General features: G+C 38.6%; 1 pseudogene across 1 annotated transcript; it reads right to left on the bottom strand.

Moving 5' to 3' along the window:
* Positions 1-4,050: 4,050 nt before the first annotated feature.
* Positions 4,051-10,248, bottom strand: LOC143546263 (sucrose synthase 2-like; annotated as a pseudogene). Its single transcript, XR_013137571.1, has 15 exons — positions 10,151-10,248; positions 9,928-10,060; positions 9,700-9,851; positions 7,873-8,065; positions 7,671-7,789; positions 7,365-7,580; positions 7,168-7,263; positions 6,661-6,834; positions 6,453-6,568; positions 6,181-6,347; positions 5,891-6,115; positions 5,468-5,789; positions 4,794-5,038; positions 4,569-4,707; positions 4,051-4,096 (listed from the first exon to the last, which is right to left on the bottom strand). The product of XR_013137571.1 is annotated as a sucrose synthase 2-like (transcript).
* Between the last annotated feature and the right edge of the window lie 2,363 nt (positions 10,249-12,611).

Here is a 12,611-nt window from a genome sequence, read left to right as displayed (position 1 = left end):
TATTATGTGTTTATATCCTTTTAATGTGGACTCCTTTCCATCTTCTCTAATATTTAATACTAATTTGAGACTCGTTTGGGAAATTCATGAAAATACAAAATTCAATAAATAGTTGATATACAGCAAACAATAAACCTATCAAACACTTTTGTTTTTTTATATAAAATATGTGTTTTAAGTTGTTTGCATATCATTGTGTGTGCTTGAAGTTTGAAGCTTTTAGCTTTATAAACGGTGCTACATCTTTTGGTTACCTTGGAGGCATCATCACATGTTCTTATGTTAAGATATGCGCCGTCGCTATTTGTTAGGTAATTATTTTAAATCATATTATGACTTACCATATACGTACATAGTTTTCTTAAAATTGGTATACATAGCCGCTGACTTTGATAACCGATTATTTCACCTATATGATACCGTAGCCTCGCCATTGTGTGCCAATGGTGTGGCACTGTCTGTGAAGGAGAAATTATACCACGACGACTTCGATTTTTATGTGTCTGAGTAGCATTTATCCATTTTGAATCATAATACTAAGTGTACGGGATCAATCATAGGATTTTTTTTCTTTTGGTGGATAGTCATTGTGTACATGAAATTTTGGATTGATTGTGATTATTTTGCGAGCTCACTGTGTATTTCCCTACTCTTTGTTATATTACACGCTCTTTGTTTCGCTTCGTTTATTATAGTATTTGATCCATGTTTTGGTTATATTTTTTGACTTTGCAAGGTGGTGATAGTTGTAGCGGACACATGATGAAAACATTCAAGATGACAACATTATTGGCTTGAAGCTCTAATTTCAACAATAGTGTGTGAAGTCGATTGGAACTTTCATCAATGACAGGAGGGTTTAGTCGAAAAACATATCTGAATACACTGGATATTTATAAAACGATATTTTATACATGGTTAAAAAACTATCTTGTTTTAAAAGGTCATGCATATACACATTGTGAACATAAATTCATCAATAGACATTTGGTATTTAATTGAATTCCTTTATAAGTTTTAACTTTAAAGCAAAAGAGACGCGGAGAAAGTTCCTAAAAGTGGACAAATGTTGTGTTATAAAAGTCAAAAAGGTTGTAGTGTGAGCTTGTCCTATATAATGTTTTAGTATTATAGAATTATATATGCCCTCGTTTCCAACGCCACTCGTCCCCTCACTCACGGCTAAGACGACCACCTTTTCATGAAATCGGAGTCAAGATGCGTTAGGCTTAGGTGACTTTTAATTTATGCTCACACATATATAACTGGACCCTTCAAAAACGTCCATACTATATAATATTAAGATACATTTAATAAATAGTTTTCATTTTTTCAATTGTTGATTATATTTCTCTGTAACTAGAAACTATTATAGGATGATATTCAGTCTTGGTTAGGCGGTAAACTTATGTGTTTAGGAGAGAAAACTATTGTTCAAATCTTGGTGTGGGTGTATATTATTTGGAGTAGTTTAAGAGTATGAAGTAAACAGGTGTCTGAGTTGTCGTTCAAGAAAAAAAATACAAGATATTTTAATAGTTATTATAATACAACTTTAGAATATTCATAACTAAAATAGCCTCTTGTTATTTGTAAGAATTTTATTCAAGGTTGTTTTAGCCGTTTGTAGCATTATTTCGATATAAGTTTATATTAATCGACCAATATCCTGATTCTGATCAAAAGCCTCAAAACATCAGTTTGGAAAAAAATATGGTGAAAGGTGGACCGTAACAATAATTTATTGAAGTGATATTATTATTGGTCAATAGCAAAAATATATAATTATTAAAATCCAATTTATCTTTTGTTTTTTTTTAAATATATTATTAAAATCTACTCAATATCTACAAAAAGCAATTCCATAGATATCTTTCATTTCCACATATAGGAGATCCCAACAAAAGGATTGCGCTTTAAATTAAATGAACCGACTGATTGGAAATTAATTGAGTCCATCCAAAAATCTAGAACAATATTCAGTTTTATGTGGTCTATGGTACATACAATAGTCGGTGTTGCACAAAAATTCAAAGTCACCTATATGTGACTGCAAGTCTGAAGAGGTAGGTCCCAGCAGAGCCCAGTTGGACCCGCAAGACTCACCTTAGACAGGGACGTCTGCGCAAAGACCAACTGGTTCCGCAGAACCAACCATTCTCGGAGACATAACGTCCTTACGCGCAGTATGCAAGCTGGTCCCGCAGGAAATGCCTCCCAATGGTGAAGGACTCCGCCTGTCCCCGCAGCCTCGGATACAAGCCATTAGGGACTGGCCACCCGCGCAGCATGGCTACACGCACAAGGCACTTAACTCTCCCCAGTGTCACCTGAAGGAATGAGCAAAGGCGGGAGGGGGAAAACTCCCGCCTAAATGAGCCAGTCCGTATGATGGAGGATCTTTTGTGTGATACCTGACGAGGTACAGACAAAAGATCTGACCAAGAATGCGACAGCTCACTGACAGCAGCATGGCAGACAGCACGCCACAGCACTGTGACCAATAGCCGCCGCCTACCCACCAACTCCTGCCATACCACGTGCCTAGCCTGTAGTTGGCAGAAGAGGAAGAGTGCACGACACGCCTGCTCTGTGTCAGCCGCTACCTATCCACCACTCACAGGCAGGGCACGTGCATAGGTTACAGTTGGTAGCGTGTTGGGCCGGCTAAACCCCTTGGAAACCTACCTTCGGCTATAAATACCCCAATGGTATGAACATCTTATCTTATCATATATACCTGATATCTGCTCTAGCAATCTCTGAATATACTTTTATATTTAAAGAGCAATCTAGTCTGATTCTCACGCCGGAGGGTGGTCACAAGGAGGAACCCCCCCTTCTCAGTGACGAGCTCACGGTGTCTGTTTTGCAGGTTATCAGAAGAACCATCTTCCAAGGGTCTAACCCCTCGTGGGAAACAGCTCTCCAACCCCCAGGTTACCAGTAATCTGCCCGGGGTCCGGTTAGTGTTTCTTCAAAGTCCTTGGACGTTAGTTTAATGTGTTCAACGTCTGCCTAATATTACACAACCGCCCAAAAAAAAAATATCAAAAAATTTCTAGCGCATTTGATACTTTTGACCAGCGGCGAAGGCAGTGGCGTAGCTAGGAATTATTTTCTACGGGTTCGGAAAATTTCAATGTTTATCACTTAAGTTTGGGCTTTCTACGGGTTCGGAAAATTTCAATGTTTATCACTTAAGTTTAGGTTTTCTACGGGTTCGAGGTTGAAATTTCTATGGGTTCGATATATAACACTAAAAAGAAATTTGTACGGGTTCGGCCAAACCCGTTTCTCAAAAGCTGGCTACACCCCTGGGCGAAGGCATTTGATATTTTTGACCAATGGCGAAGTTTGGACGAAGATGTCAAGGGAGTCGGACGAAAATACACATTTAAACAACCGTAATACTTCTGACCAATGACGAAACTTGGACGAATATGTCGAGGGGGACGGACGAAAATACGCATTAAAACAAACGTAATGGAGAGGGCCGGGATCAAATTTTCAATTAAAAACGGTACATTTACACTACGTGTAAAAATGTCAGACAAAAACGGGTAAATTTACACTATTGTGCAAAAGAACGAAAGAGGCCAGTGCCACCCCTAGCCCCAACTATCCTTCGCCACTGCTTCTGACTTCATAAAGTCAGAAGCTATAGAGCTGCTTAGTCATATAGGTCATGAATGCTAATCTTATGACCCATAATCTAAAAAAAGTTATTTTTAAATAACTTAGTTCTGCTATGACCTCACAATTTTTTTAATGATATATGTTCAAAGATCTTTAATATAAATAAGAAAAAATAAAATCATACGAGAAGGAAATTACTTCATACATTATGTGCATATGATACTCCTTAACTACTTGTAATACAAACTATGACATACAAACATAGGACTCGAGTCCAACGTGTTTTAACGGTCACTCCTAATTTATTATTTATACAACTGGAAAGATGTTAGATTTGTGATTGGAGAAGACCTTGGACGATTCCTTATAATCACCATTCCTATGGCTCATAGTCAACGGCTAACGGAACCGACCATTCCTATGGCTCATCGTCAACGGCTAACGGAACTGACTTCACCTGCGTGCAATCAAAACCAAATTGTAAATCAAACCTAGATGCAAGATATGACACTTGACTTTGAACACCATGAAAATGCCCACTTTAGCCTAACAAATTACCTAAACAGGTTAATAAAAGTCACAGCGTACCAAACAATCATAATGTGACAAGTGTAACAAAAAACATACTTTTAGTTCATTTCCTGATCAATTATAATACGGCACATTGACACGACACAAAAATACGACACCACACAAACATATAGCCCTATATGGCCCAAAAGCATGTCTTTATGTCATTTCGTTTTGAAAAATTGAAAATTATGTGGATCTATGATGTTATTGGGTTGGTTACGTCCCTTGGACACGTAATTTACACTAGAAAGTGACCTTTTGATGATATTCATTTTCTATGATTTAGTCATCGTGCTCAAACTTCTCCAAGGTGGAAAATAATATGTGAAAAATAATATGACGGCTAAAAATCTTACAAGTGCGCGAAACTTTAAAATGTAGAACATCTCAAGGTAACGTCGGGTTTCACGCCTCTCGAGTTTCGACACGTATTTCCAGAAGCTATATATTCCGGCTAAAGTCATCAACCGTTCCGAGTAGATCTTCCATGTGTACCTATTACATCACAACTTCTTATATTCATCAAGCACTTATTAGCTATCAAAACACCACTAATAATATCATTAAAGATAGATACTAACCTTTCACTTATTCTTTTAAGCCCACCTTCGGATATCTTACCCCAATAACTCGGGTCCTCCTTACACTTTTGAAAAAAATCAGCTATTGTAGCTGAAGTCTTGTCGGGATGATATGGGTCAATATGGAACCCCGACACACCGTCTTCAATAATCTCAGCGGGACCCCCATGACACGTGGCAAATGTTGGGAGCCCACATGTCATGGCCTCCACAACAGTTAGCCCAAATGCTTCATAGAAAGCAGGCTAACATTTCCATATAAATACAAAGTTTAGTAGGATGCAACTAATTTGCATGGGTTAAATCCAGAACTGAAATTTCAATTTTCAAAATCCATTGGGGTTCGAAACTTTTGGGCCGATAAATACTGACCTAAAAATCATGAATTCGGGCCTATCTTATTGTTAGTTTAGTTAATAGTTAACTAATTATCACACATTCTGACTAAAATATTTGGGTTACACTATTTATTAATAAAAATGCTAATCCATAAATTCAATTCCGTTTTAATTACAAGCGAAACCAAAACTGAACCGAAATTTCAAATTTTACGAAAAAATAAGCCAAACCGTCGGTTTTGTTTGGGTTCGGTGTTTCGGTTACGAGTCAGCTTTTATGGTTTCATGCACTCCCAATCTCCCATAATACAAAAGATTCATAAATATAGAATTTACCTGGACGAAAACGCCCCTGCCATCCGCGATATACCGATAAAGTTCCCCGTTTCGAGCACGGTTCGTTTGAGCTGATATCCATCTCATCTGACCATCCAATTTGTATTGCTTTATAAGATTATGCATCTTCTCAATTTCTGCTATTTCTTCCCTATCACTTGATTTCTTCACATCATTATAACCAGCAACCACCACAAGATTTGCAAGTTCCCTCAACTTATTATTTTTAGCATAGCACTCGACCAGACCGGATATATTCTTCACATGGTCAAGCCTCGCCATCGAGAAAATCATGGGTTTGGATGGGTCGGTTATATTACCACTGCAGCGACATGAGTTCAGACTTTAGAGAATGAATTAAAAAATATATAGCCAAAATTATTTGGTTTAGCATGCAATTTGAACGTAAGATAAACGAGTTACATATGCACATCATTCTGCTCGGGGTCGAACAAGAGTTTCTCGAGTGTGGGGTGTAGAGATGTGAGTCGTTTCTCCTTATCGGCATATGAAAAGTAAATTGTCATATCTGCCCCTGGTGACACGATGTTGAACTTTGGGTCAAAGACATCGATACCATGAACCACCCGATACAGACCTGGAAGAGTGAATGCTGAATGATTCTCATATTGTCCAACAGTATTCTTCCTGTCAGAAATAAGACACACGTAAGCTGTTGTCATTTTAATATCATTTAAGGACATGGCACTTACGTTCCCGCTATCTCTTGGTATGTGCTGGTAATAATAAAATCTGCATTGTTCATGGCTAGGAGGTCGGCGGTAAATTGACATGAAAAGTGGTATTTCTCTTCAAATTTCTTCCAATATAAGTCGGAGTCCGGATACTTTGTTTTCTCTAACGCATGCGCAATGTTGCACTGTGGATTTTATTTATTTTGTCTTAAATCGTATAAATAGAATGGATCGTTGACGTGTTTATTTAATATATGATTTTGTACGTTGATTTTCAACTTGATTCTTACCTGGGTTACGCCCAATTTGTTAGATAGTAAGGAGGCAACTAGATTCCCGTCACTGTAGTTTCCGATTAAAAGACTGGAACGCCATGCAACTCAGCAGCAATTTCACTTGCTGCGTCCTGGTAACAAATTATGAAAGATAATTAAAGTGAAAGTGTAAGATTATTAACTGTAGAAAGTTATGAGAATCTAATTTGATTTACTGAATTACCGTTGTAAACGCCTCCAAATAAGGCCATATGTCAAACCTTGATATCCATTTACCAAGAATCCCTTTCTCGGTCCTAAAAGGGACACGTAATATGTATGTATATTCAGTCCCACTGACCCTCTCCAATCGTTGGTTGCATGAAGTGCCTTTGGCATTCGGTATCAATCGAGTGACCTTAAATAAAAAATCAATTACAATTATAAGAAAATGTCTAATGAGTGTTTATAAACCGTTGAAACTGACCAAACCGTCCAAACTGAAGTAAATTGGCCGGTTTGAGATTGATACAGTTCGGTTATGTCTGGCCAACAGTTTGAAACTTGGAACTGGCCTCTTCACCCGAACCATATCTATAACTAACAAGAATTTAAAAGTTGAAAGAAAAAAAAACTTTTTAAGCAAAAGCCAGTTTTCCAGAAAGCATAGTTAGCAGTTCGGCCCAGAATTTATGACAAAACTGACCAAACTAGACCGTTGTATCAAAGTGACTCCCATAACAATACTTACAATCAGAATCTTGGGTTTGATATCAAGTCCTTGCAGCCTTAATTTAAGTAACATTTCATTCTCTAACGACCGTACTTGATCCAATATATACACAATCTTCATTTCAAACACAAACAACAACTGTCAATAAGCGGAATATGCAACAAGCACAATTTCACAATCATACACCAAATTAAACATGGAATGATGCACCTGACCTGACCACCGGTATCAGGCAAGCCCAACACATTGGCTTGCCCAAAGTAACCATGAATAGATAACACCACAACGTTAAAAATCATCGGTATCTTTCCAAGAAACTTTTCAAGGGATGAAGGATCAGGTGCTTGAAGAATGTCAGAAAGAAGATGCATCATGTTGAGAACTCTTTCAGAGTTATCTCCCCAACCTCTTCGAACCCCAATCCTTGCAATCTGCATCAACATGATTAACAACAAAAGGTTCAAATTTTCTATTTTGAGTGTGTTAAACTTAAATTATAATGAGATATATTATATACTGACACATATTCAAACTCGGAGTATGGTGTATTAGGTGGGAGCTTAGAGAGATGATCCTCCGCGCTTGCTAACGAAGACACGAGTTTAGGTATGGTTTGTATACGGTCATTCGACATCATTGCCTGCAAAATTCTTATTATTTGGAAACTGATGGTACGGAATCATATATACAAGCGTGATGAATGGACTGAAGGGTTAAACTCACGTATCCTTTATGTTTATGGGCGCGAAGGAAATGAAGAAACGGATCCATGCAATCTTTGTTACGGAACATGATGGAGGAAAGGTGGCGGTTGAGGAACTGAACTCCATTGCCGATGGATGAAGAGTGTGACATCCGAGGAAATGTAGCATTGAATGGCTCCAGATCAAGTTCCAGCACAAACGGGCTCTTACGCCTGCAACATTATTACAGGTGTTCTTCCACATATCAGTTCAAATCCTTTTTTGATACCCCGTTAATGGAAAATTCATGGATTGGTAACAGAAAACTCACAGGCCCGTTATATTAAAATTCACGGGCCCGTTACTAGGGGTGAGTAACGGGTTGAAACCGGACGACCAGCCCGAAAGCCACCCAATATCATACCCGAGAATCGGACCGTGAGAGCTAGTGTCGATCGGTCAGGTTTATCAGGTCGGTTCCGGATAGGAACGATTATTGAATGGGCTGGCAAGACTTGATTAAATTGGTTCAAAGTTGAAACCACCTTGGATGAAATCATAATTCTTGCCACTTTGACCATATAAATATAAGTTATAACCCATGGGCCCGTTAGCGGAAGACTCACGGGCCCACGCACTCGGCCCGTTTAGAGCCGAGTAGAAAAGATCTAAAGCTAGAGCTTGCTCGTTAAGACTAAATTTTCAAGCTAGCTAGACTTAGCTCGTCTACTATTTATTTAATTTTTTACTTTTTTGGTTTTAAAATTATTTTAACATATACGTATAATTATAGTTTTTATTTTTATACATAACATGCAATATACTATCTGATTATTCTTATTACAATTTCTTTTATATAAATATAGATCGAATATACTAAATAAGACTTGCATAAATAAAACTCGTTTAGGCTCATGATCTTGGTAGTTGAAGCTTGGGCTCATTGAATATTTATTTATTTTATATTTCTATAAGTAATATGATATATGGGAAAAGTTACAATGCAAATGTAGACATCAATGAGAAGGATTCGTGAACACAAAAAAAATTCCCCCAAAAAATTAAAAACAATAATAAAAAAATCATAACTCAAAATATTATAAAAATCGAAAAAATTTTTAAAAACTAAAATGTTTTTCACCCAATAATTCTCGTTCAGAAAAAAATGACGGAAAAATACAACGCCGAGAAATAGACACAGTTATGAAAATAAACAAAAAAACACAACGATAAATAAAAAAAGACACAACATATCGTAAAATATAACATAATATAAAGAAACAAAATAATGTTAATGAAAAACAGACACAATCAATGACGTAAATAAATAAAAAACATAATGATATATAAAAAAAGACACAACGATCTTTTTTTCCTCTACATTATTTTTTTTTTCTTCGTATTATATTATAGAGATAAATGGTGGAAACAATTTTTTTGTTTTTTACTTTTTTCGTTGTTTTTTATTAAATTTTGAGTTATAATTTTTTTTATTAATTTTCCATTGTTTTTTTAGGCTTATTTTGTGTCTACAAATTCTTCAATTCTTCTCATTTTTCTCACTCGGTAGAATAACCCCACCCTATGATATATAAGTATACATAGCATAAAGAAAACATACTATTTTTATCACAATTTTATACATAATTGCTTTTATATAAATATATATTTAACATTAAATCAAATTTAAATTATAATTAAAAATCTCGTTAAGCAAGCTCGAGCTTGCTATAGCTCGATATTAAAAGCCTGGAATCAGGCTCATTTACTAAACGACTGAGCTCGTTTAAACTCGGCTCGGTTCGATTCAAGTTTTTAACGAGCCGATCTTGAGTTATTTTAGGTCACAGATTGAAGAGCGACTCACTGGCCATCCACAAGCTCCTCCTTGAAAACTAGGTACTCGGAAACACTCAGTTCCTCCACGCTCAGTTCGTCAACATTGACACGCAAAAAGTCCCAAACACCGGGCCTCGGACGAACCGCTAGAGCTACGTATGGAGGCAGAATTATACCTTCCTGTAACCAAACAAAAAAAACACGATAAACTAAAATGACAAACCAGTCGAACAACAGTTATATATATTATTATAACCTGTGCAGACTTGAGGATTTCACCGAAAGGACCGTCGGCAATCTTTTGGCGGGAAGTATGATCACCGATGAAGTTGTCAATCTCGTCAAGTAGGTGGTGTGGCTGCAATATGCTCTTACCTTGATCCACATACCTACACATATTAACGTACACATGAATAATGATAATAATATCCAATAATTAATACTACGATCAACAAACAAACATATGTATGTATATATACCTGGAAAGTAGAGAAACGATGTCGTTTCTGTGAGCAGCAAGGGTTTCTTGAAGACGCTCTCGCATGCTTGGTGTTCTCGTAAGCTTAGGGGTCACCATTAGAATAGTTAGTGTGTTGTGTTATGTGGTGCGTATAGAATAATTAATGAAGAATTTGAGTCTCCACTGGAACTAGAAAGTGCAAACGGTCAAGCAGTACAGTCATTGATCGTGTTCATGGCATCTGTCCCGTGAGCTTTCGGTGTGCATGCCAACCGTACGTGTCAATCTACTTTAATTTCACGCTCCAGCTAATTATTGGTAAACCATGAAAATATAATTTCTTTTTTAGTTTTATTATATAATTTTATTAGAACGGCGACCTTCTTGTATTTAGGCTACCACACTCTTCAAATTTGCAGAGTCCGATGCCTCACTCTGGCCAGAATATGTTGTTTTAGCTGGACCCACGCTAGCTTCAGAGTTTGGCTTGGGCGTTCCCACGGGAAACCATCCCGCCGACTGCCACTTGACAGTCGTTGTGCCACAACAAGAGCAGAACCCTTTAACCTAACACACGGTGGGACGAAAACCCCGGTGGGCTCAGGGTTCAAACTGTCAACCTTTGTACGAGGCCTAGCTCAAATCCTTCATTGCCAATATCCACTCAAATATGACACAAGTGGGATTCGAACTTGAGTCTCCGTTAAAAGAGAACACTTTTTTTCTCAAATTCTTTTACATTTGTTTATGTTATTTATGTTTATTTATAAGTTCAAGTTTCATCACGAAATAAATCGTAGGACTGTATGTGAATAACTAATTTAAACATTTGGATTGTAAATTGCTTGTTAAAATTTTGAAATTAATAAAGCATAAATAGTATAACAGGTGACAATTTGAAATCGTATAAAAGTACAAGATGAGGGCGTGCCATGCATTAGTGAATAAAGAGTTTTTTCATAAAGTGTAATGAATTATGTATAGGTGTTAAAATTTGTAGTTCGTTGCAATCTCTCATGCAAGTCGCAACCTATTATTTGTTATGTTGTTCATTACTTGTTGTCGCACACACCCACGGTGAAGAGGTAGGTCCCAGTAGAGCCCATTTGGTCCCGCAAGACTCACCTTAAACAGGGACGTCTGCGCAAAAACCAACTGGATCCGCAGGACCAACCATGCTCAGAGACGTGACGTCCTTACGCGCAGTACGCAAGCTGTTCCCGCAGGAAATGCCTCCCATGGTGAAGGACTCCGCCTGTTCCCGCAGCCTCGGATACAAGCCATGAGGGAAGGCCACCCGCGCAGCATGGCTACACGCACTAGGTACTTAGCTCTCGATCATTCAGTGTCACCTGAAGGAATGAGCAAAGCCGGGAGCAATCCCGCACAGAGGCGGGAGGGGGAATACTCCCGCCCAAATAAGCCAGTCTGTATACTGAAGGACCTTTTACTGTACCTAACGAGGTATGGGCGAAAGATCTGATCAGAGATACGACAGCTCACTGATACAGCATGGCGAGCAGCATGCTCCTGTACTGTATCACTATTAGCCGCTGCCTACTCACCAACTACTGTCATACCACGTGCGTAGCCGGCAGTTGGTGGAAAGGGAACAGTATACAGCAGGCCTGGTCACTATCAGCCGCTGCCTACCCACCAACTACCAGCAGGGCACGTGCGTAGGCTACTGTTGATGAACAGGAACACTGTTGCAGCTGGCCATACCTCCTTGGAAACCTACCTTCGGCTATAAATACCCCAAATGGTATGATCATCGACACATTACATTATCATATTATCATCATAATATACCTGATATCTGCTCTAGCAATCTCTTAATATACTTTTATATTTAAAGAGCAATCTAGTCTGATTCTCACGCCGGAGGGTGGTCACAAGGAGGAACCCCCCCCCCCCCTTCTCAGTGACGAGCTCACGGTGTCTGTTTTGCAGGTTATCAGAAGAACCATCTTTCAAGGGTCTAACCCCTCGTGGGAAACAGCTATCCAACCCCCAGGTTACCAGTAATCTGCCCGGGGTCCGGTTAGTGTTTCTTCATTGGCGCCATCCGTGCATAAAGCTAGAACTTTATTTTTCTCCAGTTTTTGCAAACTTCTACAAAGATGGTTAGAGAAATTCCGGTAACCACAACCCCAGCTACTGGGATGAACACCGGCAACACAGTTTTTACGAACACTACCCCGGCTACCGAAGCCGGGGCAAGTGAAGTAAATTTTACGAACACTACCCCACTTACCAAAGCTGGGGCAAGTGCAGTAAATGATCACCTATTGGGATCCACCGATATCCAGTTTGAGAAACGAAGACTCCCCCGCCAGACTCTCGATGAAGTTAAGGCATGGGCGGAGGCACGACAAAAGGAATTCCAGGCTGAGTTGGACGAACGCTTGCGTTCCGTACAACAGGCCGACGAATTCGAATACTGGGAGGATGACTCGGAGGAATCCGACTCCGACGCG

Source organism: Bidens hawaiensis, unplaced genomic scaffold, assembly GCF_021521415.1.
Source record: "Bidens hawaiensis isolate Kalapana, Puna unplaced genomic scaffold, B.hawaiensis_p1.1 tig00014295_1, whole genome shotgun sequence".
NCBI lineage: Eukaryota > Viridiplantae > Streptophyta > Magnoliopsida > Asterales > Asteraceae > Bidens > Bidens hawaiensis.
The sequence above is the reverse complement of the archived record's forward strand: the minus strand, read 5'-3'. Positions and strand labels throughout refer to the sequence as shown.